Source organism: Nomascus leucogenys, chromosome 5 (assembly GCF_006542625.1).
Source record: "Nomascus leucogenys isolate Asia chromosome 5, Asia_NLE_v1, whole genome shotgun sequence".
Classification (NCBI taxonomy): domain Eukaryota; kingdom Metazoa; phylum Chordata; class Mammalia; order Primates; family Hylobatidae; genus Nomascus; species Nomascus leucogenys.
Genome location: NC_044385.1, coordinates 56,786,397 through 56,803,038, shown reverse-complemented (window position 1 = coordinate 56,803,038; position 16,642 = coordinate 56,786,397). Strand labels below are relative to the sequence as shown.

At 43.2% G+C, this 16,642-nt stretch overlaps 1 pseudogene; it reads right to left on the bottom strand.

Annotated features, from left to right (window-relative positions):
* Positions 1-19: 19 nt before the first annotated feature.
* LOC100591005 lies at positions 20-2,781 on the bottom strand (annotated as a pseudogene).
* Between the last annotated feature and the right edge of the window lie 13,861 nt (positions 2,782-16,642).

The following is a 16,642-nucleotide window of genomic DNA, read 5'->3' as shown; positions in this document are numbered from 1 at the left end:
CATTGGGCAGCAGAGGGAGTTACAGCCCTGAGACTGCTTCAGCCCTGCTGGTGAAAAGATTGAATTGAAGCTTTTTCAGAGCAGAGCAAAGACCTCCCTGCAGCTTTCTTGGCACCAGAATAGCTGGGAAGAAGGATAAAAGCCCAGAGGAGTATAATCTCTAAGAAAACCTGCTGGCTGCCTTTTCCATTTCCATGTGTGCCCTTTCTGACCTGGCTGCCCTGTGGAAGCAGAGCTGTGCCTGCTGTGGCTTATTCTGAATGGATCAAGACATGGAAGGTTCTATTTTTGACAGAGCAAATGATGATAGTGAGAATTAAGGTACAGTGAACTCTTACAATTGAGCTCTGTATTTAGAAATCCCTGCTTGCTTTCCTGCTCTACTGGAGCCTGTGGTGTTTGCTTTTTAAGTTGTACTTTTCCACCATCTCTAGATCGTTTCTTCCAACCAGAATTTACGGGAGGCGTTGCTCTCTGCCTCATTAAGGTTACTAAACCATCCTGCTGGGAAGCCGCTCTTGTTGGCAGCCCTGGGTTATGTCAGCTTTTCTGGAACGGCTTTTGGTTGCTGAAGGTGTCTTGATAGACACCCCTAACCCTCATAGCATTCTTGAAGTGGGGGGTGGGAGAAATAGAGAATCAGGCTCTGAAGGAAAAGTGCTGATGCGGGCCTGCTGTTCAATTAGTAATAGGTAGGCAGAAGGAAAAGTTTGAAAATCATAGGATATTGTGCTTTGGGGTGCCAACTCTTGTCATATCACACTTGTCAACAGTTTCAGGATTAGAGAGTGTACCTCTAATTTGGATTAAGGCATTATGGGCCGGGAAGTGTCATGGTGGGGTAAGCCTAATAGCATCTCAGGTTAACTGGATAACACAGGCATTTTCCTTAACTAAACTATCTACTCATTCATGCTTTTGTGAGGAAATGCTTGTTAGAACTTTATTGTCGAGACAGTCTTGCTCTGTTGCCCAGGCTGGAGTGCAGTGGCACAATCATAGTTCACGATAACCTTGACCTCCTAGGCTCAAGCATTTCTCCCACTTAAGCCCCTCAAGTAGCTGGGACCACAGGCACACACCACCAAGCCTGGCAATTTTTTTTTTTTTTTAATGGCAGAGGTAGTTGAGGCTTTATTTTGGAAAAAACAAAAAACAAATTGTTTATAGCTGGAGTCATGGGCCAGGGGGGTACCCCAGGCAATAAACTCCCTCCATGAATGGGCTGAGAGCTAGGACTGAGCCTCACTTAGGTGAGGCTATGTTCTATTCTGTTCCCTATGCTCCCCTGCACAGTGGCCTCTTCCACAGGCTCTGGGGCATCCACAGGAAGGGATGGGCTGGGAGGGGCTGCCATGGCCATTTACTTGGGCAGGACATCAGAGGACTTGGACACCAGCTTCCCATCTCACGTCTTTATTTTCTTCACAACCATGGCACTGGAGGAACCCTGGAGAAGCTGGTGCAGCTGAAGGAGCTAGAGCCCCTGCCAGACCCAAAGCTGAGCCTAGCCATAGCTGAGGCCAGGGCTTGTGAGGCCCCATAGGCCAAGCTCAGTGCACCTGAGCAGCCACTGGTGGTCTTTCTATATATACTTATGTTCTGCATCCCAGACTCCAGCCTGCTCTTGTTGCCCTCCAGCAGCTTCATGTAGGTGGCAACCTCTGTGTCCAGGGCCAGCTTGACATTCCTCAGCTCCTAGTACACCAGTTTGGGGGGTGGTGTCTTTAAAAAAAAAATTGTTTTTAAATTTTTATTTATTTTTTTGAGACTGGGTTATAAGACTGGCTAATTTTTGTATTTTTGTTAGAGGACTTTGCTATGTTGCCCAGGCTGGTCTCGAACTCCTGGCCTCAAATAATCCATCTGCCTCGGCCTCCCAAAGTACTGGGGTTAACAGAGGCGAGCCACTGCACCCAGCCGCATTGCTGTCCTTAATGGCGGCTCCGCACGCTGCTTGGCATTCGTGATGGCAGCCTCCAGGGAAGTCGTCTGGCCTTTGAGGCTCTCAGTCTCAGCCTGGAGCCGGCTGATGTTCTGGTTCATTTCAGAGATTTTCGTCTTCATGCAACACATCATCCTCATGCTTCCCAGCCAGTGTCTGCAGTTCCTCGTACTTGATCTGGTATATGTTCTCGGCCTGGCCCAGCTGCAGTTGGCGATCTCGTACTGGTCCTTGACCTCAGTGGTGATGCTGTCTGTGTCCATGGAGTGGCTGTTGTTCATGGACAGGACCACAGATGTGTCCAAGATCTGGGACTGCAGCTCCTGGATCTCCTCTTCATACAGCTGCCTGATGAAATTGATCTCGTCAGTCAGCCCTTCCATGCAAGACTCCAGCTCTACATTGTTCATGTAAGCTTTGTCCATAAACTTCTTGATGAAGACAAATTCATTGTCCATCTCTGTACACTTACTGATCTCATCCTCACACTTACTCTTGAAGTCCTCCAGCAGCCCCTCCATGTTGCCAAGCTCTGCCTCCAGCTTCAGCTGCTCCTGGCCCAGAATGTACAGCTGCTGCTGAAGGTTGTTGATGTAGCTCTCAAGCATGTTGTCCATGTTGCTCCGTGCCATCTTCTGCTGCTACTGGAGGCTACACTTGCTCTCCAGCATCTTGTTCTGCTGCTCCAGGAGCTGTATTGTGTCAGTGATGGAGGCAAACTTACTGTTAAGAGTCTTGATCTGCTCTTTCTCCTGGGTACACATGTTCGGTTTCACCTCCAGCTTAAGGGGGCTCAGCAGGCTCTGGTTCACCATGATGGCTGTGATGTTCCCCATTACCACTGGCCCTGCTATAGCCTCCACTCAGACCCAGGCCACCCCAGAAGCACTGCTGCTACCCACTTGGGAGAGCCTTGAGTAGCTAATGCAGCATTGGGCCTACTCATGTAGAAGCAACTGCTGAAGACCCAGGGACCAGAGGTGGATACCTTGCAGGACTTCTGGGTCACCCTGATGAACATGGTAGAGGCAAGAGTGGAGGCAGCTGATCCAAACCAGGCAGAGATTTGAGAGGGAGTAGAGAAGCTACATCTAGGTCTAATTTTTAATTTTTTTTTGTAAAGATGGGATTGTACCGTGTTGCCCAGGCTAGTCTCAAACTCCTGAGGTGAAGCAATCCTGGTTCAGCCTCCCAAAGTGCTGGGATTACAGGTGTGAGCCACTGCACCCAGCAAAACTTTATTTTTAAGGTAGCTTGAGAACTTAAGTCTATTAGTACCTGGAGATTAACTTAAAAGTTATATCCGATGGAATTATTAAAAATTTAAAAGTATTAGCTTAGTACATTTTTATGATCAAAATCCAAACAGTATATAGAAATAGAAAAAAAATTGCTCCTTTTCCTACTAGTATTCTCCTTAGATGACCACTGTTAAGAGTTAGATACTTACCCTTCTAAACTTCATACTAATAGGTATAGGTTGTTTTGTTTATCATTGGTATTTTATTCCTTTTTTAAAAAATTGGTTTTATGTTGAGTGCAGTGGCTTACACCTGTAATCCCAGCACTTTGGGAGGCTGAGGCAGGAGGATCACATGAGCTTAGGAGTTCGAGACCAGCCTAGGCAACATGGTGAGACCCCATTTCTTTTTTTCTTTTTTTTTTATTTTTGAGACGGAGTTTGGCTCTTGTTGCCCAGGCTGGAGTGCAATGGCATGATCTCGGCTCACCACAACCTCCACCTCCAGGGTTCAAGCAATTCTCTTGCCTCAGCCTCCCAAGTAGCTGGGATTACAGGCATGCGCCACCATGCCTGGCTGTTTTTTTGTAATTTTAATAGAGATGGGGTTTCTCCATGTTGGTCAGGCTGGTCTCGAACCCCCGACTTCAGGTGGTCCACCGCCTCGGCCTCCTAAAAAGTGCTGGGATTATAGGTGTGAGCCACTGCGCCTGGCCTGTGAAACCCCATTTCTATAAAAAATAAATTTAAAAAAAGCCAGTTATGGCTGTGGTCCCAGCTACTTCAGAGGTTGAGGCAAGAGGATTACTTGTGCCTAGGAGGTTGAGGGAGGCTACAGTGAGCTATGTTTATGCCACTGCATTCCAGCCTGGGTGACAGTGAGATCCTGTCTCAAAAGAATAAATTGTTTTGAATTGTGGTAAAGTACACATAATATATGTTTACCATCTTAACCATTTTTAAGTGTTCAGTTCAGTAGTGTTAAGTATATTCACATTGTGCAACTAATCTCCAGAACTTTTCATCTTGCAGGACTGAAACTCTGTACCTATTAACTGTACATTTTCCCTAATCCCCTGGCAATCACCATTCTTCTTCCTTTCTGTCTCTATGATTTTTTCTGTTCTAAGTACTTAATATAATAGGATCATGCAGTATTTGTCTGTGACTGGCTTATTTTATTTAGCATAATGTCACCAAGCTTCATTCATGTTATAGAAAATGTCAGAATTTTTTTTTTTCCGTTTTTTTGGGGGGACACAGGATGAAGACAGAGTCTCGCTCCGTCACCCAGGCTGGAGTGCAGTGATGCAATCTCGGTTCACTGCAACTTCCACCTCCCAGGTTCAAGTGATTCTCGTGCCTCAGCCTCCTATGTAGCTTGGACTACAGGTGGGTGCCACCATGCCTGGCTAATTTTTTCATACATTTAGTAGAGACAAGGTTTCACTGTGTTAGCCAGACTGGTCTTGGAACTCCTGGCCTCAAGTGATCCACCAGCCCCAAGTGATCCACCCGCCTCAGCCTTCCAAGTGCTGGGATTACAGGCGTGAGCCACCATGCCCAGCCTCTTTCTTTCTTTTTAAGTCTGAATAATATTCCATTGTATCCACATTTCACATTTTGTTTATTCGTCCATTGATGCACCATCTGGGTTGCTTCCATCTTTGCCTATAGTGAAGAATATTGCTATGACCATGGGTATACAAACATCTCTTTGAGAACATGTTTTCAGTTCTTTTAGATATATACCTAGAAGTAGAATTGCTAGATCATATGCTAATTTTGTTTTTAAATTTTTGAGGAACCGCCCTACTATTTTTCATAGCAGTTTCACCATTTCACATTTTCACTAGCAGTGGATAGGGTTCCAGTTTCTCCATATTTTTGCCGACACTTTCCTGGTTGTTTTGATAGCCACCATTCTAATGGGTATGAAATAGTATCATTGTGGTTTTGATTTGTATTTCCCTAACAATTAATTGATGTTAAGTATCTTTTCATGTTTATTGGCTATTCAGATGGAGAAGTGTCTATTCAAATCCTTCGCCCATTTTAAAACAGGTTATTTAGCTTTTTGTTGTTGAATTGTAGTTCTTTGTATATTTGGGATATTAACCTCTTATCAGATATGTGATGTTTTCTCCCATTCCATAGATTGCCTTTTTTCCCTCCATTAATTGGGTCCTTTGATGCAAAGAAGTTTTTTAATTTTGATGTTCATTTTATCTATTTTTACCTCTATTGCCTTTTCGGTGTCTTAGGTATTTTTACTTTGGAGAGGGTTTTTCTCTTTTTCTTGTTTTTACAGTTGAGTATCCCAAATCCAAAATCTGACATGCTCCAAAATCTGAAGTTTTTTTGAGAGCCGACATGACACTCAAAGGAAATGCTCATTGGAGAATTTTGGATTTTGGATTTTCAGTTTTGGGATGATTAACGGGTAAGTATAATGCAAATATTTCAAAATCTGAAAAAACCTGAAGTCTGAAACACTTCTGGTCCCAAACATTTTGGGTAAAGGATACTCAAACTGTAGTTTTTCTTATAAATAGACAGTTTATAATAGTACTTTTTTTTTTTTTTGAGACAAAGTCTCACTCTTGCCCAGACTGGAGTGCAGTGGCACGATCTCTGCTCACTGCAACATCCACCCCTTGGGTTCAAGCGGTTCTCATGTCTCAGCCTCCCTAATAGCTGGGATTACAGGTGCCCACCACCACACCCAGCTAATTTTTATATTTTTATTAGAGATGGGGTTTTGCCATGTTGGCCAGGCTGGTTTCAAACTCCTAACCTCAAGTGATCTGCCTGCCTCAGCCTCTCAAAGTGCTGGGATTACAGGCATGAGCCATCGCACCCGGCCTTAAAATAGTACTTATTTATGGAGCACAAAGTGATGTTACATTTATGAATACAATGTAAAATAATTAAATCAAGCTAATTAACATATTCATCGCTTCAAACACCTTTTTTTTATGGTGAGAACATTTGAAAGTTAGCAATTTTGAAATGTTCAATACACTTTTATGAACTACGTTTGTAATGATGTATGATAGGTATCAAAGACTTACTTCTTATTTCTCTGTCTCATATCTTTTTTTTGTTTGTTTGTTTGAGACAGTCTCACTCTGTCACCCAGGCTGGAGTGCAGTGGCGCAATCTCAGCTCGCTGCGACCTCTGCCTCCCATGTTCAAGTGATTGTCCTGCCTCAGCCTCCCGAGTAGCTGGGATTACAGGTGTGCACCACCACATCCAGCTAATTTTTGTATTTTTAGTAGAGACAGGGTTTCGCCGTGTTGGCCAGGCTGGTCTCAAAGCCCTGACCTCAAGTAATCCCCCCGCCTCGGGGTATAGGCCTGAGCCACTGCACACAGCCTTCTGACATCTTTTTAAAGAGACCAGTTCTCACTATGTTACCCACTGTGCCTGGCTTAACTGAGATTTTGTACCCATTTACCGTTACCACACCATTCTGCTCACTCTCCAGCCTTTGTAACCACTGTTCTCAGCCTCTATGAGTTCAATGGTTTTAAATTTCACTTGTGAGAATTTGTCTTCCTGTGCCTGGCTTATTTTTTCTTGCATAATGTTCTCCAATTCCTTCACATTGTTTCAAATGGCAGAATTTCCTTTTTTAAGGCTGAGTATTATTTCATCATGTATATATAACACATTTTCTTTATCCATTCATCTGTTGGTTGTTTGTTTGAGACAGGGTCTTCCTCTGTTGCCAAGGCTGTAGTACAATGGCATGACTACAGCTAACTGCAGCCTCAAACTCCTGGACTCAGGTGTTCCTTCCACCTCAGCCTTCTGAGTAGCTGGGACTACAGGTGTGTACCACCACACCTGGCTAATTTTCTTTTTGTATTTTTATAGAGACAGGGTTTTGCCATGTTGCCGCAGGCTGGTCCTGCAAACTCCTGGGATCAATCCATCCTCCTGCCTTGGCCTCCCAAAATGTTGGGATTACAGGTGTGAGCCGCTGCACCAGCCATTGATTCCTCTGTTGATGAGCACTTAGGTTGATTCCATAACTTGGTATTGTGAATAGTGTTGCAATAAACATGGGAGTGTGGATATGACTTTGACAAACTGACTTCAGATCTCCATATAGTTTTTCATAATGGTTCTTCTAATTTACATTACCACCAATGATATATACGTTTTCTGTTTTCTCCACATCTTCTGCAACACTTACCTTTTTTTGATAATAGCCATTCTGGCAAGTGTGAGATGATATCTCATTGTGGTTTTAATTTGTGTTCCCCTAATGATTAGCAATATTATACATTTTTTCTTTTCTTTTTTTTTGATACAGGGTCTCACTTTGTCACTCAGGCTGGAGTGCAGTGGCACCACCTTGGCTCACTGCAGCCTCAGCCTCTTGGGGTCAAGTGATTCTCCTGCCTCAGCCCTGAACAGGCAGTCTAGCTGTGTCATTATCCCCACTGTTCCTTTTGAGGTAGGACTAGGTTGAGCTTCCTGAGAAGCACTTCAGAATGCTAGGGAAGTGGTGTGACTGCCTTCAGCCCTCTTTTCTCCTGTAGAAACCATGGGCCCAAGGAAATTCTCTCCCCGGGGTGGTGTGCTAGCTTGGGGAAGGGGTGGCATGGTCGAAGTGAAAGTGTATCTCCCTACCCCTCTAATTCAATTTTCAATCAGTCCTTTGGACCACACGTGTGTTTTAGGCTTGTTTCCAAATATGGGGGTTTTCAAAAAGATATTCTAGTCTGTGGATAGTTGCTAGCTGAACTTTCTGGAGGTGTCAGGGACTGGAGTCTGAGACTTCCTATTCTGCCATCTTGCTGGATGTCACTCCCCACATTTTTACTCTTTATACGCACATACTCTGCAGCTTGGCTCTTGCCAGTAAAACTTGGACATAATTCCTTGTTAAATATCTGTGACATTCTCCATTGTATGCCCTCCCAATTTAATCAGCCCCGTATTTATGGATATTCTAGGGTCTTTCTAATTTCTTGCTGTTATAAAGAGTTTTTGTAATGTACATCTTTATACCTGTTTGTGTCTACTTACATGTTTCTGTGAGATGAATTGCTACAAGTGCAATTGCTAAATCAAAGGATATGTACATTTAAAAAAATTCTGTAGGTACTTCTAAATTGCCTTCTAAAGAACACATGAGAAAATTGTTTTCTTTATACCAGCCAACCATCAGGCAGCAGTTTTTTTTTTTTGAGACAGAGTCTGCCTCTGTCGCCCAGGCTGGAGTGCAGTGGCGCAATCTCGGCTCACTGCAAGCTCCGCCTCCCAGGTTCACGCCATTCTCCTGCCTCAGCCTCTCCAAGTAGCTGGGACTACAGGCGCCTGCCACCACGCCCGGCTAATTTTTTTGTATTTTTAGTAGAGACGGGGTTTCACCGTGGTCTCGATCTCCTGACCTCGTGATCCACCCGCCTCGGCCTCCCAAAGTGCTGGGATTACAAGCGTGAGCCACCACGCCCGGCATGGCAGCAGTTTTAATAAAAATGAAAGTCTCAATCAGGGGCCATGGCTCACGCCTGTAATCCTAGCAATTTGGGAGGCTGAGGCGGGTGGATCATCTGAGATCAGGAGTTCGAGACCAGCCTGACTAACATGATGAAACCCCATCTCTACTAAAACTACAAAAAATTAGCCGGGCATGGTGGTGCACGCCTGTAGTCTCAGTTACTTGGGAGGTTGAGGCAGGAGAATCGCTTGAACCCAGGAGGCAGAGGTTGCAGTGAGCTAACATTGCTCTACTGTACTCCAGCCTGGGTGACAGAGTGAGACTCTGGCTCAAAAAAAAAAAAAAAAACTGAAAGGCTCATTGTGATGCTAGTATGAAAGAATTGCCAACATCCTAAGGATGCTGGAGTAGAAAAAAAAAACCCTATACCTTAGTGACTATTAAACCACTGAATTAATCAATACCGGAACTGCCTTAACAACAAACTTATTATGCGAGATAATAAATTTTCCTATTGTTTAAACCAGCTTGGGTTGAGTTGTGTTACTTACATACTAATGCATTATAACTATTACAGCTTCAGACCAGGAGTCCCTCTCTTCAGAACCTTTTAATCTTAGAAGGGGATCATGTGTCCAATGAAGAATTGTTAAATGCTAAATCCTTGAAAAAGTTGGCAGTTGAAGTGATAATCTTGGACTGTACGGGGGAATACAAATGAAGAAGTGATGCAACTGATTTCACTCAGTAAACCAGTAAATATTACTCCCTCCTCTAATTAAGAAAATAATTCGGCCGGACACAGTGGCTCACGCCTATAATCCCAGCACTTTGGGAGGCCGAGGCAAGCGGATCACGAGGTCAGGAGTTCCAGACCAGCCTGACCAACATGGTGAAACCCCGTCTCTACTAAAAATACAAAAATTAGCTGGGCATGGTGGTGGGCGCCTGTAATCCCAGCTACTCAGGAGGCTGAGGCAGGAGAATTGCTTGAACCCAGGAGGCAGAGGTTGCAGTGAGCTGAGATCACGCCACCATTGCACTCCAGCCTGGGTGACAGAGCAAGACTCTGTCTCAAAAAAAAAAAAAAAGAAAAGAATTCCTGGGAAAGATGATCTGGATCTTCATTTCATGTCCATAGAAACTGCTGTCTCTGGAGTGCTAAGAGATTAGCTGTGTCCCCAGGGCCATCCTGAAATAAAGGTGTTTTGCTGGGCAGGGAAATTGTAGAGGGGAACTGGGAAGAAAGAACAAATGAATACTTCTTCCTGATGAACTGATTGCTGAATCAGAGATATGGTAGACAGTAGGGATGGAATGGGTGACGGAGTATTTTCTTTAGAAAAGCCGACTTCTTTAGATCCTGAACTTGATAGAAGACTCAGTTTTTGTGGATATATTTTAGTTCTTACCATTGTTAGCTTTTATTGGATATTATTATATGCTAGGCACCATGAAGAATATAAAATTCAGTCTGTCTTTGGAGATTTGGTGGCACAGTGCAGTACAGAGGGAAAGATGACATTGAGACATTTAAACCCAGTCCAACATACCTGGGTTTAAATCCCAACTTTATAATTACCCATACCTCTCAACCTCAGTTTCATAGGGCTGTTGGAATAACTTAATGAGATAGTACATATAAAGTACCTTATCAGGCCCCAAAAATCCTTGGAAAGTATTTGTTACAAATGAAAATGATTTATAGTTTAAATGATTTATCTAGGAATATGTGTGGGGAAAAGGTAAACTCAAGCTTCTGTTCCACAAAGAGCAAGATAAGAAATTACAATTTTGAGGATCAGTTTTGCTTATTTAGGCAAGCTTATTAAAGTATAATTTATAGGTACCAAAATTCATGCTTTTTACGTATATACTTTGATGATTTCTGACAAGTGTATACAGTCATGTAACCGTTATCACAGTCAAAATATACAATATTCCTATGATCTCAAATGTTGCCCTAGGCCCCTTTACAGTCAACCTGTCTCACTCACCCACAGCTCCTAGTAACCACTGACCTGATTTCCGACTCTATAGTATTATATTTTTCCGAATGTTATATAAATGAAATCTTATAATATGTAGCCTTTTGTATCTAGCTTCCTTCATACAATTTTTTTTTTTTTTTTTTTGACAGTCTCACTCTGTTTCCCAGGCTGGAGTGCAGTGATGCAGTCTCGGCTTACTGAAACCTCCGCCTCCCAGGTTCAAGCAATTCTCCTGCCTCAGCCTCCTGAGTAGCTAGGATCACAGGCACATGCCACCACATCAGGCTGATTTTTGTATTTTTAGTAAAGATGGGGGTTTCACCATGTTGGCCAGGCTGGTCTCGAAATCCTGACCTCAAGTGATCTGCCCGCCTCAGCCTTCCAAAGTGCTGGGATTACAGGCATGAGCCACCACGCTCGGCCCATACAATGCTTTTGAGATTTATTAATTTCTTGCATGTATCAATAGTTTGTTCCATTTAGTTACTGATTAATATTTCTTTATATGGATGTACTTTTGTTGATTAAGTATTAATTGTTGACATTAGGCTGGGCACTGTGGCTCACACCTGTAATCCTAGCACATTCTAGGAGGCCAAGGCAGGTGGATCACTTGAGGTCAGGAGTTCAAAACAAGCCTAGCCAACATGGTGAAACTCTGTCTCAACTAAAAAAAAAAAAAAAAAAAATAGCTGGGAGTGGTGGTGGGTGGCTGTAATCCCAGCTACTTGGGAGGCTGAGGCAGGAGAATCGCTTGAACTGGGGAGGCGGTGGTTGCAGTAAGCTAAGATTGTGCCACTGCAGTCCAGATTGGGGGCAACGGAGCAAGACTCTATATCAAAAAAAAAAAAAAAAAAAGTTGACATTAAGGATGTTTACAGCTTAGTTAGGGCAATTTTGCATAAAGTAAAATTTCTGTGTAGGCCTTTTATAAACCTTTGAACTTGTTTGGATGAATATCTAGGAATGTGATGGTTAGGTCAAATGATTAGTTGTGTTTAACTTCGTAAGAGGTTCTCAGACTGTTTTTGAAAGTGGTGGCACCATTTTGCATGCCCACTAGCAATGTTTAAGAGTTCTGGTTGCAGCCAGGCACCGTGGCACACACCTGTAATCCCAGCACTTTGCGAGGCCAAGGTGGGCAGATCAAGAAAGTAAACATTACAGCCAGGTGCGGTGGCTCATGCCTGTCATCCCAGCACTTTGGGAGGCTGAGGCGGGCAGATCACAAGGTCAGGAGATTGAGACCATCCTGGCTAACACGGTGAAACCCTGTCTGTACTAAAAATAAAAAAATTAGCCAGGTGTGGTAGCACGTGCCTGTAGTCCCAGCTACTTGGCTTGGGAGGCTGAGGCAGGAGAATCACTTGAACCCGGGAGGCAGAGGTTGCAGTGAGCCAAGATCATGCCGCCACTGCACTTAACCTGGAGACAGAGTGAGATTCCATCTCCAAAAAAAAAAAAAAAAAAAAAAAGAGTTTTAGTGTTTTAGTTGCTCTGTATCCTCACCAACACTTGGTATTGTCAGATTTATTTTTTGGTTTTGTTTTTTCTCCATGCTAATAGATGAATAGCAGTATCTCATTGTTTTAATTGTCATTTTCCTGTGACAAATGATTTTGTGTGTCTTTTCATGTGCTTATTTGACATCACATATTTCTTTGGTGAAGCATCTCTTAAGACTTTTTGCTGATTTTTAAAAATTGGGTTGTTTGATTTTCTTTTTTGTGTTGGGAGGGTTCTTCTGGATGAAAAGTTCCTTATCAGGTGTTTTGCAAATATTTTCTGCTGGTCTGCGGCTTGTCTTCATTTCTCTATAATATCTTTAAAGAACACAAGTTTTAGCCTGGACAACATGGTGAAACCCCATCTCTACAAAGTTTAGCTGGCTGGGCACTGTGGTGCACACCTGTAGTCCCAGCTACCTGGGGGACTGAAGTCTGGGGGGCTGAGGTGGGAGGATCACTTGAACCTGGAAAGTCGAGGCTACAGTGAGCTGAGATCATGCCACTGCACTCCAGCCTTAGAAACAGAGTGAGAACCTGTCTCAAAAAAAAAAAAAAAAAAAAGAAAAAAATGAGAAAACGAGTTTTATGTTTTTATTATTTCTTTTTTTTTTGGAGACAGAGTCTCACTCTGTCGCCCAGGCTGGAGTGCAGTGGTGCAATCTCAGCTCACTGCAACTTCCACCTACCTGGTTCAAGCAATTCTCCTGCCTCAGTCTCCCGAGTAGCTGGGACTACAGGCACACACCGCCACACCTGGCTAATTTTTTATATTTGGTAGAGACAGAGTTTTACCGTGTTGCCCAGGCTGGTCTCAAACTCATGAGCTCAGGCAATCCGCCCGCGTTTGCCTCCCAAAATGCTAAGATTACAGGCGTGAGCCACCACACCTGACCTCTTTTAAAATTCTTATATTTTTACATTTATGATACATTTTGGGTTAATTTTTAAAATAATGGTGTGAGTTATGGATTACGGTTCATTTTTTTGCATATGGATGATCAGTTATTCCAGAACCATTTGTTTAAGGCTATTGGTTTTCATTGAATTGCCTTAGTACCTTTTGTCAAAACCAATTGACCATATATGTGGGTATTTTTCTGGATTCTCTTATTGTTTCGTTGACCTATAGGTCTGTTGTTTTAATGATACCACATTGTCTTGATTACTTTAGCTTTATAGTAAACTTTGGCATCGGGTAATTTGAATCCTCCAATTGTGTTCTTCGTTTTCAAAGTATTTTGGCTATTCTAGGGTCTTTGCCTTTCCATTTAGATTTTAGAATCAGTTTATTGATTTCTTTAAAAAACAAAAACAACCTGGGATTTTGGTTGGGATTGATTAACTCTATTAAGCATTTTGGGGAAAATTGTCATCCTAACAATATTGTTGGCTGGGCGCAGTGGCTCATGCCTGTAATCCCAGCACTTTGGGAGGCTGAGGCAGGTGGATCACCTGAGGTCAGGAGTTCAAGACCAGCCTGGCCAACATGGTGAAACTCCATCTCTACTAAAAATACAAAAAAATTAGTGGGGCGTGGTGGTGGTGGTGTGTGCCTGTAATTCCAGCTACTCGGGAGGCTGAGACAGGAGAATTGCTTGAACTTGGGAGGTGGAGGTTGCAGTGAGCCGAAATCGAGCTACTGCACTCCAGCCTGGGCAACAAGAGTGAAAATCCATCTCAAAGGAAACAAACGAAAAACAATATTGTCTTCCAATGGTGAATATTGTGTATCTCCCCATTTATTTGGATTTTTCTTCTGTTTCTCTCATCAGTATTTTGTAGTTTTCAGCTTTACCACATTTCGTTAGGTTTATCCCTTCATGAGTATTTCTCTTTTTTTCTTTTTTTGAGACAGTATCACTCTTGTTGACGAGGCTGGAGTGCAGTGGTGGGGTCATGGCGCACTGCAGCCTTGACTTCTCAGGCTCAGGTGATTCTCCCACCTCAGCCTCCCAAGTAGCTGGGACTACAGCTGCATGCCACCATGCCCAGCTAATTTTTTGTATTTTTAGTAGAGGAAAGGTTTCACCATGTTGTCAAGGCTGGTCTCAAACTTCTAGGCTCAAGTGATTGCCCTGCCTTGGCCTCCCAAACTGTTGGGATTGCAGGCATGAGCCACTGTACCTGGCTGTTGTACCTGGCTGTTTTATATTTTTGATGCCACTATAAATAGTACTGTTTTTATAATTTTGACTTCCAATTGTTTTTATTGACCTTGTATCCTATGACCTTACTAAGCTCAGTTCTTTGTTGTAGTAGGTGTTTTTTTGTAGATTGCCTGGGATTTTCTTTTTTAAGTTGTCTATAAGGTATACAAAACTGAAATAATTATTACAGTCAGGCGAATTAACCTGTCACCTTCCATAGTTACCTGTTTTTTTGTCTGGTAAGAGTACTTAAAATCTACGGTCTTAGCAAATTTTTCATATATAATACAGTATGATTAACTATTGTCCTCATGCTGCCCATTAGGTCTCTAGACCCGCTCATCGTACGCAACTGCCAGTTTTTGCCCTTTAATCTATCATTCCCCATTTCTCCCCCTCCCTGCCCCTGGTAACCACTGTTCTCCTCTGTTTCTATGTACAGATGATCTCCAACTTACAATTTTTCAACTTTTGGATGGTGAGAAAATAATATACATTTAGTACACTCCTCGACTTACTATGGGGCTATACCCAGATAAACCCCATTGTAAGTTTAATATATAATAAGTAAAAAACAAAAATTTCTTTCTTTCTTTTTTTTTTTTTCCAGATGGAGTATCACTCTGTCACCCAGGCTGGAGTGCAGTGGTGCCATTGTGGCTCACTGCAACCTCTGCCTGCTAGGTTCAAGCGATTCTCATGCCTCATCCTCCTGAGTAGTTGGGATTATAGGTACCTGCCACCATGCCCAGCTAATTTTTGTATTTTTTGTTTAGTAGAGTGACTGGGATTACAGGCACCTGCCATCATCCCCAGCTAATTTTTATACTTTTGTAGAGAGGGGGTTTCACCATGTTGGCCACGCTGGTCTCAAACTCCTGACCTCAAGTGATCCACCTGTCTCGCCTCCCAAAGTGCTGGGATTATACGCATGAGCCACTGCACCTGGCCTTATTTTCTTTTTTGAGACAGATCTTGCTCTTTCATGTAGGCTGGAGTGTAGTGGTGCGATCTTGGCTCACTGCAACCTCCACCTCCAGGGCTCAAGCGATTCTCCTGCCTCAACCTCCCAAGTAGCTGGGATTACAGCAGTGAGCCACTGCGCCCAGCCCTTATTTTCAATTTATGATATTTTCAATTTAGAATGGCTTTATTAGGACATGATCCCTTCATAAGTCAAGGAGCATCTATATTTGACCTTTTTAGAGAGTCTACATATAAATGAGATTATGCAGTACATTTCTCTCTCTCTCTTTTTTTTTTTTTTTTTCCTGAGACAAGAGTTTTGCTCTTGTTGCCCAGGCTGGAGTACAATGGCGAGATCTCGGCTCACTGCAACCTCTGCCTCCCGGGTTCAAGCGATTCTTCTGCCTCAGTCGCCCAAGTAGCTGGGATTACAGGCGCCTGCCACCACGCCTGGCTAATTTTTTGTATTTTTAGTACAGACAGGGTTTCACCATGTTGGCCAGGCTGATCTCGAACTCCTGACCTCAGGTGATCCACCCACCTCAGCCTCCTAAAGTGCTGGGAGCATACAGTGAAAACGACATTTGCCTGTGCAATAGAAATTAAAATCCTTAGCATGACTTTCAATGTTTTCTATAATCTGCCTTCAACCTGCCCTTCACCCTTATCTCGCAGGACTACCCTATAAGAATACTCTATTCCAAACAGATACTCCAACTCCCTCCCCCTAAGTTTACCAGTCTCCATGGTTTGTTTTTATGGCTTTAAATATGAATTCAATTACTTTAATAGATCTAGGACTATCCAGGTTATCTACTTCCATTTGAGTGAACTTTGAGAGTTGTGTTTTTATTCTGTTGCTCCTCGCAGAGCAGAGGTACCCCATAGGCAGTGTGCCCAGAATAGCCCAGGGGAGCTGGAGTTGTGTTTTTTTTTTTTTTTTTTTTTTGAGACAGAGTCTCGCTCTGTCACCCAGGCTGGAGTGCAGTGGCGCAATTTCGGCTCACTGCAAGCTCCGCCTCCCGGGTTCACGCCATTCTCCTGCCTCAGCCTCTCCGAGTAGCTGGGACTACTGGCGCCTGCCACCACGCCCGGCTAATTTTTTGTATTTTTAGTAGAGATGGGGTTTCACCGTGGTCTCTATCTCCTGACCTCATGATCCGCCTGCCTCGGCCTCCCAAAGTGCTGGGATTACAAGCATGAGCCACCGCGCCCGGCCTTGGAGTTGTGTTTTTTAAGGGATTTGTCCATTTCATCTAAGCTATTAAATTTATTGGCACAAAGTAGTTCACAATATTCCCTTATCCTTTTAATGCCTGTAGGATCTGTAGAGGTATCTTTACTTTCATTCTTCATCTATTCTGTTACTATTTCTATGTATCTCTT